Below are 22,470 nucleotides of genomic sequence, written 5' to 3'. Positions count from 1 at the left end.
CTGTGTCTCTTGTTGTGTCATGTTATTGCATCAGCTTGCTGTCTTGCTCATCCTGTTTAGGAGGCACTGGAAACTGAACCTGGACATCCCATGTGGTACGCAGGAGCAAAAATCACTTGAGTCACAGCTGCTTCCCTTTTACTGCTTTTATTAATAAGACCTCCTCTGGGATCAGTATTGCCTGTAATATGCAAGCTTCTTCTTGGATACACAGACACACATACATAAATATAAATTGGAGAAAAAGTTACCTGGACATTATTTGTTTTTTAGGAAGTAAGGTACACTTAGGAAGCTATGCTTCAAATATTTGGTTTTAATTTGTAAGGGTAAGGCCATATTGGGAAAATAGGAATAGAACTACATTAAGAAATAGGAATTGCAAGTGCCTTCAGATAAATAGATAACTTATGGCTGCTCCCAAGAAAGGGCTTTGGAAAAAAAAAAAAAAGATATGCTATCTTCAGCTAACCACAGTGTTCTGCTTCTGTGCCTGCTTGCATGCTCGCTTACTAGTAAACCTCCCCCCTCCTAAAAGGCTATAAAACCATCTCTTCCTTTTGACTCGGGGCTGCTCTCTCCTCTGTGCAGGTAGAGGCAGTTGCCTCGGCTAATAAAAGCTCTCTAATTGGCTTCCAATACTGTGTTTGAGCGTGATCAATATAATATCCTCGGGCTACAACAAATTCAATAGTAAAGCTCCCCTCCTCCTCGGCCCTTTCATTCCAGGCTTCTGTTGATTCTCACCTAGCTGTTCTTTGGGTTTTCTCCAGGGGCATCTAGGACAATACCTTTTCCAGTGTCCTTCTTTTTTGCAGTATGCACATCAATAGGTTCTTAGTTTAAAATTTTCTCCCATGTTCCTGTGAAGCCAGATTCCTCTAGGTTTTTGGCTATGTTGCATAAAAGAATTTAAGAACAAGCTGGTTTAGTTAGGCCGGTAGTTTATTAAGGAAATGGGAGAAGAGAAGATAATAGAAACAGGAAAAAAACAGCAGATTACGGAGAAAATAACCAAACCCCAGGTGTAGGTCTGGGCTGCTCCCCGCAGACAGAGAGATTTGGATTCCCTGGTTACTTTTTAAGCCATTAATTATTCCTCCCCTTGCTAATGTTTTGGGGAGGGGTCTCAGTTGTTTGCTGTTTTGATTGATTACCCCACCCATCTGTCCCCAGGGACCCAATGATGAGGCCCCTGAAGGATATCCCGGCTTTCCCTTGACCCCGGATGAAGTCTCACTCGTCCTGGAGCTCTCCTGGCCGGGTTCTTCCAGCAGCCTTCCAGTGGGGTCTTTCCCTCGGGCGGTTACCGGGTGTTGCAAGGCCATGTTTTTCTGCCAGGTTATAGACTCATCTCCCCATTCCCTAAACTAGCCTGCCTCACCTGGACCGGTGGAGGTTGGGCCCAGATGGCCTACCTTTTTTGAGGTAATCTTGTTCTGACTGTTTTTGGTTTATTAGCACTGTAATTGAGTAGGGTCATTTGCCTTCTGAAGTGCAGGTTTTCCTTAACTAGGTCCCAATTGTAATAAACTTAAGAGTTAATGCTAATTAATCTAGAGATAGATAATTCTAGTACCCCATCAATTTTCTATAGCTTCCTTCTTTTTTTTTTTTTTTTTTTTTTTAAAGATTTATTTATTTATTTAATTTCCCCCCCTCCCCTGGTTGTCTGTTCTTGGTGTCTATTTGCTGCGTCTTGTTTCTTTGTCCGCTTCTGTTGTCGTCAGCGGCACGGGAAGTGTGGGCGGCGCCATTCCTGGGCAGGCTGCTCTTTCTTTTCACGCTGGGCGGCTTTTCCTCACGGGCGCACTCCTTGCGCGTGGGGCTCCCCCACGCGGGGGACACCCTTGCATGGCACGGCACTCCTTGCGCGCATCAGCGCTGCGCATGGCCAGCTCCACACGGGTCAAGGAGGCCCGGGGTTTGAACCGCGGACCTCCCATATGGTAGACGGACGCCCTAACCACTGGGCCAAAGTCCGTTTCCCTATAGCTTCCTTCTTATATCTGGAGAACTTTGGGCAATAAAGGTTAAATTAATGTTTAAAAGTCTGGTGTTTTCTGGACTTCCCAGATATACATTAGTGTATTTCTGTTAGGCAGTATTAATTCTTTGTAGGAAGTTGGAGGGACTTTCTTCTGATTCTTTTGTTATTTCACTTATCCTTTGTAAGCTTATAGCTTCAGGGACCTCTTTTTGCTCTAAATTAGCCCGGTCCAAACCACATCAGCATTCCATTTAAGATTCTTTACTGGTGCTACTAATTTCTCTCTAGCACACCCTGGGTTGTTAGAATTTTTTCTTTTTCTTATCTGTTTCCTGCTCTGCTCCTTCATTTACTATTTTCCCTTCATCTTTCGTTATCTACAAGGCCTCAATACCAGTCCAACTGAGGCAGGGTAGAATAGGGACCTATGGAGGAAGGAACAGAAAACCTAATAAGCCATACAAATACCACCTAGTGAGAGAAACGGAGACAATGGCCTGTTAGCACCAGGCTGCTGAGTCCCACAGGCAAGTTAGGAAGGCACAGCTCACAGCACACCCCCATGGCTGCATTATCAGAAGGCGGCCAGCAACATCATTACATGGTGTGGGAAGAGGAGGGGGGCAAGAGGGCCACCAGCACCCTGCCATACCCCCTTTCACGTTATCTCACGTTTCACAGACAGTGACCAGCAGCCAGTCACCACCAGTCAACATGCCCTGCAGAGCTCGTGGACCAGAGCCAGAAGCTGGTCACCACAGGACAGCAACCCCAAAGAGCATCAAATCACCCAATAAAGTTCCCCCACTTTGTCTCAGATATGCCAGTCAGCACAAGATCCTGGAGCCCTGTACTCCATAATACAGGGGGCCCCGGGCAGAACTCACATCTCTCCCCCTTGAGAATGCCCACCTTCTACTCTGAACGTGTACTTTCTTTCTTTTACTTTACTCCCCAGTACATTATTTGCTTGCCTGGTTAATTGGTGGCTCGTACTTGAATTCTTTCTTTGTCACTAAGCCAAGACCTAGACACAAACTCCAATAACACGATTATAGATTGGAATAATTAAGCTTCTTATTTTCTCTTGTTATGGATTGTAAGTGAGATTAGTTTGGCATATAAGGTTTCTGAATAGAAAGGTAAAGAGATTTTTTGGGTTCTTTTTAGCTTTTGACTGGACAGAGTTATATAGTTGTTCAGATTGAATGCCAATTTCAAATAGTTCTTTCTTTTGGTACAGCTATTGAAACACAAGATGGGGAAGTAGACTTGGCCCAATGGATAGGGTGTCCGCCTACCACATGGGAGGTCCACGGTTCAAGCCCTGGGCCTCCTTGACCCGTGTGGAGCTGGCCCATGCGCAGTGCTGATGCACGCAAGGAGTGCCCTGCCACGCAGGGGTGTCCCCCGTGTTGGGGAGCCCCACGCGCAAGGAGTGCATCCCGTAAGGAGAGCCACCCAGTGCGAAAGAAAAGTGCAGCCTGCCCAAGAATGGTGCCACACACATGGAGAGCTGACACAATAAGATGACACAACCAAAAGAAACACAGATTCCCCGTGCTGCTGATAAGGATAGAAGCGGTCACAGAAGAACACACAGCGAATGGACACAAAGAGCAGACAAATGGGGGCGGGGGGATAAAAAAAATCTTTAAAGAAGAAAAGAAACACAAGACAGTCTCGTTATAGGTTTTTGCTAAACTTAAGTAGTATTGTTTGATTAATATCACTGTCATTCCTTATTAGTGTAGAACTGAGCTGTTTTCTAGTGGTTTTTGAGTTGGTTTGCCAAGTTAAGGACGTTGTATTGAAAATTCTCACAAAATTGAGAAGAGATGTGTCCCAAGTTAAATGCATAGGATGGGGATGAGATGTGTTTAAAGCATAAGAAGGGTTTTTCCATGAGGGCAGTGATTATTCCAGTAGAATGTGAATTGTCTTCCTTTTGTGAATAGTTTAAAGCCTGTCAGAGAATGAGGATCTCTTCATATTCAGGTAAAGGTGGAGGGGGCTTACTAACTCAGCAGCCTCTGAAACCAGTGATTGAGGGAGGACACGTACTAGGGTTTCCGGACTAAGAGGGAACGCTAATAGGGAGATGGTTTCAGCATGAGTGTGTTTGGGGCAAATCCAACAATTGGAGTGGTTAGTGACTGAAGCTATAGATTGGATAGTATATGTTAAGGGATGGTATGGAATGGTTTGTGAAGTGGATATGGTGAGGCAGTGTATGAAGAAGAAGTATAAAAGGTTCATGATTTAGAGAAAAGGAGGGCAGTAGTGACAAAAGACAAGAGCAGGATTTCTTCAAGTTCGAAGTCAGACAAATCCCTGCAGCCAGAGATCCCAGATAATATCTAAATATTGGTTAATGGCAACGATCTTGTGCAGCATCTAAGTGAGTAAGATGTTCTAACAAAATTCTACAGGTTTCAGCATCGTGCAATATGAGGCTTGGGTTCTTTTAGGATTTTTACTCTCAGGTCTTTTAAGGGTTTACAGAAATACTTATCTGAAGTGTTTAGTTGGTCTGGCTGGTTCGTGATGCCAGGGCTTAGGGTAGAGGAATCTGGCAGTGGTCGTGCTGGTTTCAGCCTGGAAAAGTGTACCCAGGAGGGATGGTTTAGAAGTTTTGCGGCAGTTGGTGTTAAGAGGACAAGGAAGGGGCCCTTCCATACTGGAGTTAGAGGTTTGGGATGTAGTATTTTGATATATACTCCATCACCAGGACTTATAGGTAAACTGGGCCCTGCGTTTTCTGGTGTTGGGAGAGTAGAATCTGCTAGTTGCTGCAAGAGGAGTGTTTGTGTGAGTTCAATAATGACTTGGTCGAATTTAGACTGTGAGGGGGAACATTTGAAAGTAGAAAAGGCCGTGCATACATTATTTCGAAAGGGCTCAGAAAATGTGATTTTCAGGGCACTGTTATGGACCCCCCCACACTCCCCTCCGGTGTGGATTTTTAATAGCGCTAAAGGGAAGCAGACTTGGCCCAGTGGTTAGGGTGTCCACATGGGAGGTCTGCGGTTCAAACCCCAGGCCTCCTTGACCCATGTGGAGCTGGCCCATGTGCAGTACTGATACGTTCAAGGAGTGCCCTGCCACGCAGGGGTGTCCCCCGTGTAGGGGAGCCCCACGCACAGGGAGTGCACCCCGTAAGGAGAGCCACCCAGCACAAAAGAAAGTTAAGCCTGCCCAGGATGGCGCCGCACGCACGGAGAGCTGACACAACAAAGTGACGCAACAAAAAGAAACACAGATTCCCATGCCGCTGACAACAACAGAAGCAGACGAAGAAGAACATGAAGCAAATAGTCACAGACAACAGACACTTTTTTTTAAACAATTTTTTTATCCCTCCTCTCCATTCACTTGTTTGCTGTCTGCTCTCTGTGTGCATTTGCTGCGGGTTCTTCTGTGTCTGCTTGTCTCCCTTTGTTGTGTCATCTTGCTGTGCCAGCTCTCTGCGGGTGCAGACCAGCCTGCCTTCACAAGAAGGCCCTGGAACATGGAACCCAGGGCCTCCCATATGGTAGATGGGAGCCCAATCGATTGAGCCATAGCTGCTTCCCTCTACATTTTCTGATGACAGTAGTCTGTAAGGAATATGCAGTTTCTAATGTATTCTAAAGCTTATGATCCCTTGGGTGATTTGTGAAACAAAAGGGGGTCTGTTATCTGACTGTAATGAAGTGGGAGTTCAAATCTTGGGATGATTTCATCTAATATCTGAATAACAGCACTTTCACAATGGGGCAGGTTAATAATAAACTTGCAACTTTTGCAAGTTATGACTATTATTCGGGTCGGGGCTAGGGATGGGGCCGAGTCCTGTCAGTAACCAACTGGGAATACTTGAGCAGTATTGCAGCAGTATAGATAGGGAATCAGTAGATGGATCTGGAGCCTGGCACAAAAACCACTGCCATTAATATGTGGACATCAGTACCCCCAAGCTGGCGGCTGGGAGACCCTCATGAGAAATCCTATTCAGAACAAGATTTTCTCTGGAAGCTAGAAGAAGCCCCGATATTCCCCAGGGATGTTATCATTGGGCCCTCCTGTGGGATTGATGGCTGGGATAATCAATCAGAACAGCAAACAGCTGCAACTCCTCCCCTGACATTAGCAAAGGGGTGGAATAATTAATGGTTTAAAAAGTGCAAAGGCCTTTTGCTTTCTCTTACCTTTGCCCTGTCCTGGTGCCTATCCCTGTGCCTGTTCCTGCCTTCTGTGCCCTGCTCTTGCCATTTTTCCCCTGCTGTGATGGCCACTCAAGTAAAACCTGGACATTTATCATCTAAAATAGGGAATTGTAATCCGTAAATCAGCCCACTTTATCACTCTTCAGCCCTTTCCTCTACCTGGGACCTATGATCTGTTATTTTCTCCCATTTCTCTTCCCTTGCCTACCTTAATAAATTACTGGCCTAATCAATGTGGTTTGCTCTTGAAATTCATTTCTTGTAGCTTAGTCAAGAACCTAGACAAAATCTGGAAACAGTATAAATGCAGTTAAACACTAATTTAGCAGTTTAGACAGATACTGAACATTTACTATACCTAAATAACACACACCATTTAACGAACAGATACTAAACACTTCTTATATTCTGGATTACTTTTCAGGAGTATAATTAACTGACAGTCCTAAGGTTTACGCATATATCCTACAGACAGACGTAGGATATTCAACTAACAGACTCACAGTTCAGGAGGATACATAGCAGACAGACTTAAGGTGGAGACTTTAATATAGCCTGTGTAAAAAATTCAAAATTGTTTCCAAGTGTACCTAGTCTCTAGAAATCCAAATAAGTAATATAGGCCCTCCAGTCTTTGAATGTTCAGAAAGGATGTAAGACTGAATGTGTATTCAAGGTTGCATCCAGACGAAATGTGGAGGATATGCTAAATTCAAGCTGGCTTGAAATGTGGGGAATATGTGTTAAATCAAACTTACCTGGAGGAAATAACCTATCTAATACTCAGATAAAACACTTGAAGAAACTAACAAAAAGTCTTTTTGCATACAAACACCGTTTGTCTCCCTACTCTTAATTCCTCTGTATAAAAGAGACCAAAAAATTCTATCTGGGGCTTGGTTTTTATTAGGACAGGAGTCCGCCGAGTCTGGCCAGTTGAAATAAATCAACTTCCTTCTCAGAGTTCTCGTGTCCTGGCCTTCAATACCACGTACACCTGACTTCTCTACAACATTTCTGGGGGCTCGTCCAGGATTGTGCTGAGAAGGTCAGAGGCGGCAACAGTTGCTTGCCCCTCCTGGACATCTCCAAGGAGGCCAGGAGGGCCTGGGCGAAACCCAGCTCTAGGCAACCCTGGACACCCCATTTGAGTCCAGAAAGAGGTTGTGGTCTTCGCTGGAGCCCTCCTGACGAACTGGAGGCACCGGAGTGTTTGAGAGACCCTGAGAACAAACAAGGAGCTCCGCACGTCAGACTGGTAAGACCCCCGGGGACATAGTGCAGGAAAAGCCTAATTCTAAAATTAGGAGGGAGCCTGATCAACTCTCTAAAAGGGGAGGCCCCAGTACCCTGAGAATACAGGGGGAAGCCGTCTCCTCTCCAGGTCCGAGGAAAGGAAAGGCGGGTGGTTGTGTGCATGTGCTTGTGGCAATTGAGTGAGACGCAGAAAATCACCTCTGCGGGGCAAGTGTGGAGTCCTGATCCGCGGTTCCGTGATGACCTCATACGGTCAAGGGCGGTCTGGTGGGTCCCTGCAAAGGCACCCTCTTCCGAATTGGGGCTTACACTGATCCACTAGGGCTAAGAGGTGCCGAAAGCTCCCGCGAGGGGCGCGGCTGGAGACGGACAAAGCATAAAGCTTGAGCGACTGTTGTGCACCGTCAACACAGGGTGGAAATGGGAAACACACACAGTAGAACCCTGTTAGGTTGTATGCTGAAAAACTTCCCCTATGCATTCCGTGAAGATGTGTACGGCATAAGGTTCCAGCCAGGAAAGCTTAGGATCCTTTGTGAAGTAGAATGGCCAACTTTCGGCGTGGACTGGCCCCAGGAGGGCACTTTAGATCCCCAGATTATCCGTAAAGTCCATGATACTGTAACTGGAAATCCACGGCATCCAGACCAATTCCCCTACATTGATGCTTGGGAAAACGCTGTGAGCCAAAACCCACCTTGGTTAGGGAAGTACATGACTAAGAAAGCTAGAATTTGCCTAATACAGAAACCGAGGAGTGCCGTCCCAGGGACCAGACCAAACAATCACCGTGCAAAGGGCCCAGAGAAAGTGCATGCCAAGTCCAGTGCCAATCCGCCCATCTTAGAAGGGCCATACGAATATGAATTTCCACCACCTTATGTGATGACTCCCGCCCCAGCAGTACTGGGAAATGAAAATGAGCTAGTCTCCCTAAGCAGTGCCCCATTGTCCTCATACATGCGGGGAAGTGTGACACCCACACCATCCCACCGCCGCTTTTATCGCCATCAGGGAGGGCACCTATACCATCCCTGCAGTTGCCTTTATCGCCATCTGCATTGGAGAGCCCTACGCCATCCGCACAGCAGCTTTTACCGTCTCCACAGTGGTCTTTGGCACCTTCTGCGAGGGAAAATGCAGACCAGCTGCTTTTACAGCCGGTTGCCCCTGGCAACGCCGCTGCCCCGCTGCCTGTCACTCTGGAGGGAGATGCTGAGAGGCGGCAACTCAAACCACAGGAAGCCCCAGGGGCAGAGGGAGCAGAGAGAAAGGCTGCCTTCCAGCTACCTCTCGGTGAAGCCCAGACCCCAGTTTTTTACGATGCAGATGGCCAGGTTCAGGCGGGGAACTGGACGTTCATCCATCGGCCCTTTACATAACCGATCTCTTTAACTGGAAAAGCCACACCCCACCATTCTCGGAGAAGCCTCAGGCCATGACAGACCTTTTCCAGTCCATCCTACAGACCCACAGACCCACCTGGGCTGACTGTAAACAACTTATAATGACTTTATTGAACTTTGAGGAGAGAATGCGTGTCACACAGGGAGCGCTAACCTGGCTTAGAGAGCACCAGCCTGAGGGAACTTTGGACAGTGATCAATATGCCCGCTTGCAGTTCCCAGAGGAGGACCCTCTGTGGGATCCGAATAGCCCCAGTCGGGCTCAACCGACTAGAAATGTCCATAGGGCCTTAGTTGAAGGATTCAGGGTGGGGAGCCTCAAGGCAGTGAATATAGTAAAGACCAGTCAGATTCTACAGGCTCTGGATGAGAGTCCAGCTCAATTCTATGAGAGACTGGGCAAAGTGTTTTGTGTATACACACCCTTTAACGCAGACGCTCCCGAGAGCCAAACAATGGTCAATGCAGCATTTGTTGCCCAATCACAGACTGACATCTGAAGAAAGCTGCAGAAGTTTCTCTCAGCTCATGGAATATCTCTCAGCTCATGGAAGTAGCTACTAAGGTCTATGTCAACCGTGATGTAGACAAGAAGGGAAGAAAATCGGAAGATGAGGAAAAAGGCAGATCTTCTGGCAGCAGCAATCATGGAAAAATCCATTCCTGTGTCAAGGAGAGTAACCTGGCAAACCCCAGCCCCAAGGAGAGGGAAAGGCCCACGTCTAGAGTGAAATCAGTGTGCATACTGCAAAGAGGATGGGCATTGGAAGCAAGAATGTCCCAGCCGGCCACTTAACCCGGCCTCTGCAGCCAAAACGTTAGCCAGAAAAGCTAGTGGGGCATCACAAACCAAACGCTGGGTCCGTAAAGATTCAGAAAAAAGCCTGAAGATCAGATCATTGGGCTGGCAGGAATGGAGGACTCTGATAGAGATTATTAGGACAGACCGGGCTCCTATTCTCTCAGCCCCGCAGAGCCTATGGTTGGAGCCCAAATTGGGGGCTGCACCATACATATAATGGTTGACACTGGGGCTCAACATTCTGTAATGACCAAGCCAGTTGGGCCTCTATCAAAAAGACAAGCCACTATTGTAGGGGCAACTGGCAAAAGTGCCCAACAGCCCTTCCTTCAAGCCAGGACCTGCAACATTGGGGGAAAGGAGGTCACTCATGAATTCCTTTATCTTCCAGAGTGCCCAGTCCCCCTCCTGGGTCGAGACCTGTTGTCTAAACTGCAGGCTCAAATTACCTTGATGCCACAGGGCAATCCACACTGACACTGGGGCCACAGGACCCTCCGAAAATAGCGCTAACCCTTCCTCTGCAGGAGGAATGGAGACTGTTTTGCCTCAGTGAAACTGGCCAATCCATGGCCACGCAGCTCCCCTTGAAGATGTCCTGAAGTATGGGCAGAGGGTAACCCAACGGGGTGGCACATGATATTCCTCCAATTATTATTGAAATAAAGCCTATGGCCAGTTCAGTAAGCATAAGGCAATATCCAGTTCCACACGAAGCACAAGAAAAGGTCCAGCTACATATTCAGAAATTACTGAATGAGGGCATATTGAGGCCGTGCCAGTCTCTGTGGAACACCCCACTCTTCCCAGTTAAAAAGGCTGATGGAGATTACCGCCCAGTCCAGGACTTACGAGCAGTTAATTCAGCAGTAATAACCCTTCATTCTGAGGTTTCTAATCCATATACTCTCCTCAGCTTAATACCCTCATCGGCAATCTACTTTTCATGCCTAGATCTTAAGGATGCTTTCTTCTGCATTCGGGTAGCACCCAGGAGCCAGCCGATTTTTGCCTTTACAAGGGAAAATCCAAACTCAGCTGAAAGGCAGCAGCTAACATGGACGCAATTGCCTCAGGGATTTAAAAATGCACCCGCTATTTTCGAACAAGCCCTGGCCAGTGATCTCAAATCCTTTAAAGTAGGAAGCCATAACTGTTTTCTCCTCCAATTGTGTAAACGACCTCATTCTCGGATGTCCCACCTACCAACACTGTGCTGGTGGAACCCATGCTCTTTTAAAGCATTTACAGCAAAAGGCTATCGGGTGTCTAAGAGAAAAGCCCAAATCTGCCTACCTCAGGTCAAATATCTAGGTTATAAAATAACGCTGGGGCGTCGTGAATTGGGACTTCAAAGAAAGAAAGCGATCTGTAGTCTCCCTGAGTCCAATACCCGCCGGAAGCTGCAAGAGTTCCTTGGGGCAGCTGGATTCTGCCACAATTGGATCCCCAATTTTGGGGTCTTTACGTGCCCTTTATATGAAGCTACAAAGGGGGGAGATCATGATCCCCTGCTCTGGGAAAGCCCACAGAGAAACTCTTTCACTGACCTCAAACAAGCTTTAATGGAAGCACCGAGCCTCAGACATCCAGCTCTCACTAAGCCGTTCTACCTCTACATTCACAACTGCCAAAGCATCGCAGTAGGAGTACTCACTCAATACCTCGGTTCCTGGCAAAGACCTATGGGGTATCTATCCAAACAACTGGACACTGGAGCCCAGGGATGGCCCTCATGTTTGTAAGCCATAGCAGCTGCAGCCATGCTTACAGTAGAAGCTACAAAATTAACTCTTGGGCAGCCTATAATTGTCCCGGTTCCGCATGCAGTAATCACAATCTTAGAAGCCAAAGGAACACACTGGCTTACCAACAGCCGCCTGGTTAAATATCAAACCCTATTATGTGAAAATCCATCCAGCTGGAACTTGTAAAAACCCTAAATCCCACCACCCTGCTACCCGTGGAGCCAGGGGTTCCAGCCCATAGCTGCCTGGAAACATTGCAGGAAGTATATTCCAGCCAGCCAGACCTCCAAGACCAGCCACTGGCAAATCCTGACATGGAGTTCTTCACAGATGGGAGTAGCTTTATGCAGGGCAGCAATCGGCAGAATATGCTGTAGTAACATCCAAGACCACAGTAGAGGCGCAGCGCCTCCCAGATAACACATCAGCACAGAAAGCTGAACTCATTGCCCTCACCCGAGCCCTGCAACTTGCAGCCGGAGCCAAAGTTAACATCCACAGAGACTCCAAATACGCCTTCCTTACGCTGCATGATCATGGAGCCTTATACAAACAAAAGGGACTCATTAACTCACGAAAGAAGAGCATTAAATATGGCACACAGATTCTGGAGCTACCAGAAGCAGTTTGGGAGCCTGTCAAAGTGGCTGTAATGCACTGTAAGGGACACCAGACAAGCCACAGCCCCATTGCCCAGGGAAATTGGAGGGCAGATGCTGAAGCAAAAAGAGTGGCGCAGGAAGGATCCCTATCTGAAAATATGGCCACCGCTCTCATTTCTCAACCTCTTAGTTATCAGAACCTCCAGTATACACTGCCTGCTCTCGTCCCGCAGCCTCAGAGTCACCGAGAGCCGCAATATACTCAAGCTGAGAGAGAGTGGATACTCTCTGAGGGCAGGACACAAGAAGAAAACGGATGGTGGACATTGCTTGATCACAGAATAGTTGTACCACAAATATTAGCAGCAACTGTAGTTCAAGACTACCATGAGAACACACACTTGGGAAAAACCATCTTAAAAAAGTATTAGAAAGATTCTTCCACATCCCAAGACTAGTCACTGTCACCCATGCTGTATGCCAGCAGTGTGTGGCATGTGCAAAAAATAACCCTCGCCAGGGGCCCACAGGAGCCCCAGGAGTCCAGAGAATTGGCAGTATGCCTCTTGAAGATCTAGTAGTTGATTTCACTGAAATACCACGATCTGGAAGCTATAAATATCTCCTGGTCCTTGTTTGCACATTTTCTGGCTGGGTTGAAGCCTTTGCCACGTGAACAAAGAAAGCTGAAAAAGCAGCCAAGGTTCTCCTCAGGGAAATCATTCCTCGTTATGGACTACCCATCTCGGTTGGCTCTAACAACGGACTTGCCTTCATCTCCAAAATCACTCAAAAGATTGCAAAGGCACTGCACATCCAATGGAAACTGCACACCGCTTACCATCCTCAGAGCTCAGGAAAAGTAGAGCGAATAAACCGTACAATAAAGACTTATATTGCCAAGATTTGCCAAGAAACTGGGCTAACATGGGTGCAAGTACTTCCAAGTGCTCTCCTACAAATTTGAGCCAGCCCAAGCCGAAAACTAAGCCTAACCCCTTATGAAATCCTCTTTAGGAGGCCCCCTCCCTTAATCAGAAATATAGAAGGGGATCTCAGAGAAAGAGGAAACTTATCAATAGCTCAGCAGATGATCAGCTTAGGAAAAACCCTACAGAACCTGCATCACTGGGTCCAAGAAAGGGCCCCATTAGCTTAAGCAGCTCCATACACCCATGCAAGCCAGGAGATACAGTCTGGGTCAAAGACTGTACATCAGCTCCCCTAACCCCTCAATGGCGAGGACCCTATCTTGTCATTTTATCCACTCCCACTGCAGTTAAAGTAGCTGAAATCACCCCATGGATACAACATAGCCAGGTCAAGTGAGCTGCCCCAGAGTCCTGGACCTGTATTCCAGATACCACAGCTCAACCAAACTCATCTTGCAAAAAAACAGAACACCAAGCCCTGCTCCAGTCACACCCCGAAAGCTGACTGGTCCATGCACGGCTGAAGATTGAGGAAGGGACACGGAGCTCTGCTCCAGTACACCCTGGAAGCTGATTAGTCTATACACAGCCGAAGAATAGGAATCCGGTTTAATCCATTACAATGCCCCTTCGGCTACTTTTCCTACTTCTAGCCCTGACCCTCCCCTGGTCCCAGGTCGACACCACAGAGCGTGAGCCTTGTATTCAAAAGGTGCGTTCCGGGATCTCATGTCAACACCACATTAATATATCCTAGTCATTACACCTGCAAGGGCCAGATAACCACCTGTCAGTTTCAGGGAATCTCCGATAGCGTCTGTAATGCATCTGGCCAAATAACCCGCTATGACCCTAGACCCCCAATAGTCTCCCATAAATGGGAAATAAGAGTGCTTGATCAAAATGAGGAGCTACTTTCCTTTACCCCAGTCACTAGCCAGAACCAACGAGTGTCGCTCCTATTTGACGCATGTCAGGTTATAGACTCCGGGATACCATGGAACATTGATTGTGGAGGGCTCAGCTGGGAGCAGACGTATACTCATAACAATAAGTACATGGGTGCTCCAGAAACGAGAAGTGCATCCCAAGGGGGGCGGCTTTTGGTGCAAATACATAGGTGCATACTACTGCCCCTACTGGTCCTGTGTCACCTAGGCCACCTGGAACACAGACACAGCTAAATGTCGGAGTCGCGAACCCAAAGGGTATCAGGAATGAAAGACAAAGAGAGACTGGGATCAGGGGATCTGAGAGCATTGAAGCCTCAAGCTCATCAGACGAATTTATGGGTCTCAGGGCTTCCTTATATACCCCAGCCGATCCTGAGAAGCAGCAACTATTCTAGATAACTATTACCATTTATTTCATTTTTAATAACACAGTGGATTAGATAGTAACCAAAGCTCACAATGTTCTATTATGTTACTGAAACAAATATACTCATAAATCTTATTGCCCAGGTCGTTGCATTCTAGCAAGTCCTGGTTTTCCACCAGAACGTTACATCTCCCTGAGAGATTTATGACCTGCACGTATACCTCTAGGGACAGCATGACCCAGTGGTCAAGGAAGTAACTTGCTATTATGGAAACAACATGCCTTTGTTTCCCACAGCTAAAAAACAGCTATCCTAACCAAGGGTATGGCCCCAGCTGACTGTCCACATGGTCAATGTAAGCCCTTAAACCTCACCATCCTTAAATCTGAATCCTGGCAGACTCAGGGCGTCCAAATGGGCCTCCGCATTGATGGTAAAGGAATAAACCCAGGAGCCTACATCTGGGTTGGATATCGGAAATACTCACTCACAAGTAAAGCTCATTCAGTGTTCCACTCCTATGAAGAAATGGAAAAGCCCTTTTCCATCCCACAAGCAGCAAGAATCCTCTTTATAAGCCTGGCTGAAGTGGTAGGGGCAGCCTTAAATGTCTCCTCGTGCTATGTATGTGGCGGTACTAATATGGGAGACCAATGGCCCTGGGAAACCAGGGAATACAATTACAGCCAACCATATAATGCAACTGGCCCCCCGGCTGGCCCCCAAGATAGTATGTGGCCCTTGCAAACTTCTGTCATAGGAAAATATTGTGCTTCAAGGGCCTGCCTAAACTCCTCTATAGCTGTCGGAAACCTAACATGTACAGAGGGAAAATTCCAAAATTATACCACAAAAACAACAGAGCCTTGAAGAACGAATCTGACCTCGTTCTCATAAATCATACTTTGCCCAAATTAATCACAGTGTGGAACTCCACCACAAAGGGCCCCTTTACCGCCCCAAATGGTTTGTACTGGATTTGTGGGAAGGTTGCATTCCGAGAAATTCTGCGAAATTGGTGTGGTACTTGTATGCTTGGTACAATAAAACCCTCCTTCTTCCTCATTCCTTTAACAGAAGGGAAAGAGCTAAGCCAGCCAGTATATCAAAACATAAGAGAAAGAAGGGCTGTCATTACCTGGGGAGGTGAAGAATGGCCCCCTGAGCATATAATCCAATACTATGGGCCAGGAACTTGGGCAGAGGATGGCATGTGGGGTTATCATACCCCTATCTATATGCTAAACCGAATCATCTGCCTACAAGCTGTGGTAGAGATAATAACTAATGAAACTGCCCATGCACTAAACTTACTAGCCCAACACCAAACTAAATTCAGAAATGCTATCTATCAAAACCGTCTTGCCCTAGACTATCTCTTGGCAGCTGAAGGGGGAGTTTGTGGAAAATTCAATCTTTCTAACTGCTGCCTTGAATTAGATAGCACTGGAAAGGTTATTGATGAAATTACAAGCAAAATAGTAAAAATTGCTCAAGTCGCAGTGATGTGCGCTATGGGTAGGAGGCTCTTTGTCTATCTGGAGATAACCTTATCCTAAGCTGCCTGTCCTGACTTGTGGGTGTAGGATGGTGAGAGGCTGCAGCCCTGCCCTTAGTAACCATGGCAACGACTCCAGTCCCAGGAAACAGTTTATCAATGCAAACTCTATAAACTTTAAATATTCAGGGAAATGCCAACCAAATGTGTTAAAAGCTTATCTAAATGTATGAAGTCCATGCTAAAAGCTTACCTAGGATGTGGAAGATATATATGCTAATTCAAACCTATTGAGCACTGAAACAAAGAACGATTTAGCCCTTCCTCTGTAGAAAAAGAACTCAAAATTCTTGTTGGAGGCTCAGGTTTGCAACAGAAAACTCCCGAGTCTGGCCGGCCGTCAGTAAACCATTTTTCTTTCTCAAAATCATTCCTGAGTCCTGGCCTTTCTATATGCAAATAATTGAACCTCTCTCAAATTCTACAACATTTTTGGGGGCTCTCCCAGGACTGCAAACGAAGGTCAGAGATGGTAGCATTTTGCTGCCCCTTCCAAATCCCCAAGGAAGCCGAGAGGACTTGGGTAAACCCCAAATCTGGGTGCCCCTGGATTAAATTTAATCCAGAAAAGATGTGGGCTCCACCAGATTCTTCCTGACAAAAATCGAGGGCAATGGAAGGTCTGAAGAGAAGGATTCTGGGAACGAAAAAGAACTCTGAACATGGAAGAAGGTAAGACTCCCCGGGTGAGCACAGTCTGGAGAACCCTAGCTTTAAATGCTAGGGAGGAAGGCTGATCACCTCCCGAGAGAACCCTAGCAGCCCCAGAAAATTGGGGGGAAGCCATTCTCTCTAGGTCTGGAAAAAGGAGAAAAACTGGGGAAAAGCCTGGTGTTTTGGGTTTGTCTGACTGCGTGTTAGAATCTGGTACCTGGTCTTATATCCACCGAAAGAGTGGAGGCTTGATTTTAATAGGAAGGGAAGTTTATAGGTTCGAGTCCTAATGTCCTGGAAATTGGTCTGGATTTTTAAAAACTTGGTTACAGGAAAATGGATTGACTTTTCTAGTGAAGCTTGGTCTGGGTGTAAAGTTAATCAGTTAAAAATGCCTAGCTGGAATCTTTTGTTATGGTGCTGAATTGTGAATGAATTCACTTTATACCAGATGTTAATGTTAAGTGTTCTCTTTAAGATTTGTGATGGCTGTAGGGGCAGCCATGCTGAAAAAAACATATATATAGAACCTGTGGGTCAGATTAGTGACCTTTGTGCTTCTGTCTGTGTCAGCTCAATGCTGGTGTTGGAGTTGTGTGGTTATGTAAAGCAGTGGAATTTAATTGAGCTGGAACCCTACCTTGCCATTGGCAAGGGGGTGAATTGATTATGGGGCAAAACTGAGGAGTCTGGATGTTTGTGCATGCTCTGCTGCCTCATCTCTGGCCTGCCCCTTTGCCAGGGCTTGAAGGCCATCTGTGTCCACGCCAATGCACTCGGGTTTGTTGGGGTTGCCCCAGTCAGGGTGGCTGGGTCCCCAGGAGGAGGGCTGAATTTGAGTTAAGTTCTGTCTGCCCATTTTGGGTTTTGGTGGAAAGCTGGAAAGGGGGGAGTGGCTTGCCCATTTCCAATGAGTCCACACCTTCTATTCATAAACTGCATTCCTATTTAATCGCTATGCACCCTACTGCCTGGAAGGGGGGAGGTGAAGGGGATGAAAAGCAGAATCAAAATAAATGCAGTAAAGTTCCCTCCCTAGGGCGTCAAGGCCAAAATATGTTTACTTTTCCAAATCTCTCTCTCTCCCTGTCAGACTGTAGAAATACTTTGAAATATTTTAGAACTGTAAACTTGTCTAAAGAAAGGAGGCTATTGCTTGAAACAATAGACCTCTAATCACTTGATAGCCTTTTCAGTTGTCTGGCTGGGAACTTCAGGGTTGTAAGACTACAGAGGGAAACGGAAAAAAAAAGGTATGAAATGCCACTTTGAAATCTGTGTTTGGTTTTTGTCAGTTGCTCGTGCCTAAGAATTCATGGTAAAAAGGTAAAAACATAGTTTAAAATGAATCTTTAAATGTCAGTACTCTCTTGCTGGTGAATTAAATGCATAACTTGCAGATGAGAGTTTGTTCCATTACTAAGAAAAGACAGGACTTCACAGAATTGTGACTAATAAAATTCTTGTAGCTTAATTAATAAAGGTATCCAATTCACCTTAAGGTTAAAAAAATTAATAAAAACTGTAACTAAAAGTTAAGATCATTTATAGATGCATTTATATTATAAAACAGCAGAAAGATAATAACTGAAATAACTGGGTAAATTTAGCCTGAAATTACTATTGTAAGTGTAAATTCTAAACTGACCTTACCTTCGTTTATGGTCACTTCAAGTCTAGTCTCACCCCTTGCCTTTGCCTATGGTTATTTCATAACAGCTTCTGCCCCTATAGTCCAGAGAAAGGCAGACTTGGGGACATCCCTGTCTCCTGTCCTGGTGTTAGTAACCCTGCTTTCTCTCATGAATCCAAGTATAAACTAAATTGCTGTCTGGTGGAATTCTTAGCCCTTGGGTTTAAACAACCACTGGAGTTTTATTGTCTTCAAGGACTGGAGGGGAAAAAAAGGAAGTCTCCTGCCTTGACTGTCAGTGTTCCTAAATGTGGCAATTTAGGTGAGAAACCAATCTCTATGAGGCTTCAAATAGCCTCTGTAAATATACATAGAATTAATCTTGTTGCTTATCCAAAATTCTGCTAAATTCAAGGTAAAATATAAGGTCTTAAAACAAAAGAAAATGGTGCTAAAGCATTGGGAATATTTTGGTTACAAGCCATTAGTTAAGAAACAAAATTCTTGTGCAAAACTGCACAGTCATAGTGCAAATTAAGAAAAGTTTCAGGGGTCTTTGAAATGTTTTGCAGTTACACTTATTTTGTAAAAAAATAGAAGTTTTAAGTAACTAGTTATGTTTCTGTGCCTATTTGTTCATTGTTGAGGTTAAATATACAGTTATAAAGTAATATATTTCTGGAACCCAAATTAAGCTAAACAGTATATAAAGTAATGCAAATTATAAGTAACATCAGTGAGTTGTGTTTCTGTGTCTATTTGTGTCTGCCCATTTGCTCACTGTTTGTCTTCATACATCAGGATGATAATATCAAATTAACAAATGAAAATTCTTAAAATAGCTCTATTCAAATTGTTAAAAATTAAATATGCAGTTATATATGTGGATAATATTCCTGGAGCCCAGATTAGACTAAGCAGGATAGAAAAGTCATATAAAAATCTGATTATAGGAACTATTGGGAAAGGGCCTCCTCTTTGCAAGAGCTTTGAGGGCAGGACTAGGTGTGGCAGATTAAACCTGTCTACTAGGCTGGGGAATTAAGGATCAGTATGCCCTGTAATTTCCCAGTTTAAACCTTTTGACAGCCATAAAATAAGGGTAGTTAGTAGTTCTGTTGACAAATTCCAGTAAATAAAGAAAGTCCATAAAAACTATGGAGAAATCTTTCCTGGATTATGATTAAACAAATTAGGTAATTGTGTAATATGTTTTGAAACTTGGTAGTCAGTATGCTTTTAAAAATTATTCATTTTCATAACTTAAACAAAGAAAAGAAGTGTTAGCTTCTTGTAAAGAAAAAAGAGAATATTTCTTGCATAAACTATAATGATTTCAATTTTATTTAGCTTGAGTGTAATCTCCCATAGTTTATAAATTACCCATTAACTAAATTAACATTATATGTACAAAATCTTTACAGTAATAAAAATGATAAGTTCATGTTAATGAAATTAAGCTAAAGAAGAAAAATTGTAAATATGCTCTCTTAAATAAATAAAGTAAATTTCTTTGGTTAGTAGTTATAATTTAATAAGTTTATTTAAACGTAAGGTAACTAGTCAATGTGGTTGTAGTCAATTATAAAGAGTTTGTAAAACATCTTCCAAACTGAAAATGTTTAAATAGTTCTAGTTCTAGAAGTCATTGTTAACTAAAAACTTGGATTGGTATTGGTGGCAAAGAATAATTTCATGATAATAAAACCTGTCTGAAGGCCACTGCAAGGTGCATATTTAAGTAAATGGTAATATAAAGTTATCTTGATTCCATTGGGAATCTTCTGTTTTCATTTTAACAATGAAAAATAGTTTTTTTTCCCTCTATTACTGAAGTAAAATACCTACTTATCTTCATGGTAAAATTATATAAGTAAACAGTCATTTGATATATGATGTGTTGCAGTAAATTGTTTAAAATATATATAAAAACAAGGAATAAACTTTGACAATGTCAAACTCTTTTGCGCATTCAAACCAGGCATTGAATACATTGCAGGTTCCCTCTCCATGTGAGTTATTGGCTAGGCTGGTCACTGACCCCTCAATTAGAAATATTTGCTATATCAATCTCTGGTTCTGCTCCTGAAGTCGACAGAAACTATGTTGCAGTTTCAAGCTCCTGCAGCAGCCAATGATGACTCGGTACAGCCAAGTGTACAATGGATATTGCCTCCAGACTGGAACAGTTCCATACTGCCAGAGAGCACTATGCACCAGGCTGGTAGAATACTGGAAACTCTCTCTTGGATAACAATGCTGCGACTTGCTCACTGTGTGAAGAACATGCTAAGTGGAGCCATGATACCAGGATACTGTAAGTAAAACTTAAACACAATTGGCATTTTGGCCTGCTCTCATGGAGAGATAACATGTAAAGCATTACAATCCTGAAACTTAAAACTATTAATTGCAACTCAGAATCCTTATGCATTAAGTAATACATTAATTAATATTAAAGTGCTGTACTTTTATCCTTTTATCCTAAATATATGCCTAATAATTATAACATTATCTTTTCTATTCTGGATCAGGTTCAAAAGTATATTAGACATGTTAAATTCCTGGTCACTTTATTTTCTAAATAGTTAATAAACATGTCTATAAAATAAAGCAATGATCTTAGCCAGGCTCAGCCAACTTACTATTCTACTATACTCTACTGTGTAGCAAAAATAAGGCTTGCTTACTAATAATGGGTCACCTATAAACAGTCAAAATTACCAGAAATTGTACAATTAAAACTGAAATGTAAAAAAACTTTATTCTGTAGTTCTGATCCACTCCCACAGCTAAAAACTAAGAAAATTTCCATCTTAGTGCACTAATCCTGGATAAAACCAACTGTCCAAAAGGTGCCAGTTCACCAGGAGCATCTAACAGAACACATGAGTGCCAATTATTAAACAGCCTGAAATGTGTCTTCGAAACAAAGCTAAGAATCTATTGCAATTTCTCTCTGAAAATAACTTAGAGAAAAATATATATATACTGTTCCCACCAGCTTTTAAAAAGGGGTGCCATCTTTATAAGCACCTAACCTTGTCTACCTCTGTAATCCAATGTCCTCTTTTACAACGGATATTCCAAAATTTTAATTAAGTTTGTTTCTTTCAGAGTGAACATCTTATTAACCATATGAAAACTTCATTCAACTTCGTACAGAATGCCAGATCCATCTCCCTCCAGTTAAAATAAAATAAGAGTTTTACAACTTGTTAGGCAATGACTACAGCCCATGGCCAGCAGGAATCAGTTACAGAAAAGAGATCATCTCCCTTCAGCACCCCTTTAAGATTAAAGGTGTAAACTCTTTAAGGGTAAAACAAAATTAATAGATGGATCTGGAGCCTAACTGGAAATCCACGTGAGCACCGGTGGCCCCAGGATGACTGCAGGGGGCCCCCGCCCCAGGATCTGCTGTCCAGAATAAAAACTTTTAAACTTCTAAAAACAAAGTCCTGGGTGCTACACTGAAAATTGATAAGTAAAGTAATCAATCAAAACAACAAACAGCCATCCACCTCATAGCTCCAAGAATAATTATGCCAAAGCTTAGCAAGTTAAGCTTCGGCATAAAGGGGGGAAATGATGTGGGCTGTGGGTGGGAGGCTCTTTGTCTCTTCAGAGATAACCTTAACCTAAGCTGTCCTGACTTGTGGGTGTAGGATGATGAGAGGCTGCAGCCCTGCCCTTAGTAACCATGGCAACGACTCCAGTCCCAGGAACCAGTTTATCAATGCAAACTCTATCAATTTTATCTGTTGAGATTTTTTTTTTTAAGATTTATTTTATTTATTTATTCCTGCCCGCCCTCCCCCCCCCCCCCCAGTTGTCTGTTCTCTGTGTTCATTTGCTGTGTCTTGTTTCTTTGTCCGCCTCTGTTGTCATCAGCGGCATCGGAAGTGTGGGTGGCGCCATCCTGGGCAGGCTGCACTTTCTTTCGCACTGGGCGGCTCTCCTTACGGGGCACACTCCTTGTGCATGCATGGGGCTCCCCTATGCGGGGGACACCCCTGCGTGGCAGGGCACTCCTTGCGCGCATCAGCACTGCGCATGGGCCAGCTCCACACGGGTCAAGGAGGCCCGGGGTTTGAACCGCGGACCTCCCATGTGGTAGACGGACGCCCTAACCACTGGGCCAAGTCCGTTTCCCTATCAATTTTAAATATGCAGGGAAAATGCGAACCAAATGTGCTAAAAGCTTATCTAGAATGTATGAAGTCCATGCTAAGAGCTTACCTAGGATGTGGAAGATATATATGCTAATTCAAGCCTATTGAGAACTGAAACAAAGAACAATTTAGCCCTTCCTCTATAGAAAAAGAACTCAAAATTCTTGTTGGAGGCTCGGGTTTG

The 22,470-nt window shown here is 44.4% G+C and overlaps 1 long non-coding RNA gene across 2 annotated transcripts; it reads left to right on the top strand.

Annotated features, from left to right (window-relative positions):
- Positions 1 to 17,536: 17,536 nt before the first annotated feature.
- On the top strand, positions 17,537 to 21,887 carry LOC131280903 (uncharacterized). 2 transcript variants are annotated; one of them, XR_009188582.1, is made up of 3 exons: positions 17,537 to 17,731; positions 20,203 to 20,428; positions 21,229 to 21,887. It is a non-coding gene; the product is annotated as an uncharacterized lncRNA (long non-coding RNA). The 2 variants fall into 2 exon arrangements; XR_009188581.1 differs by lacking the exon at positions 17,537 to 17,731 and having other exon boundaries at positions 19,764 to 20,428.
- Positions 21,888 to 22,470: the final 583 nt, after the last annotated feature.

Source organism: Dasypus novemcinctus, chromosome 2, assembly GCF_030445035.2.
Source record: "Dasypus novemcinctus isolate mDasNov1 chromosome 2, mDasNov1.1.hap2, whole genome shotgun sequence".
Lineage (NCBI taxonomy): Eukaryota > Metazoa > Chordata > Mammalia > Cingulata > Dasypodidae > Dasypus > Dasypus novemcinctus.
Note: the sequence above shows the minus strand (reverse complement) of the source record. Positions and strands in the feature narration are given on the sequence as shown.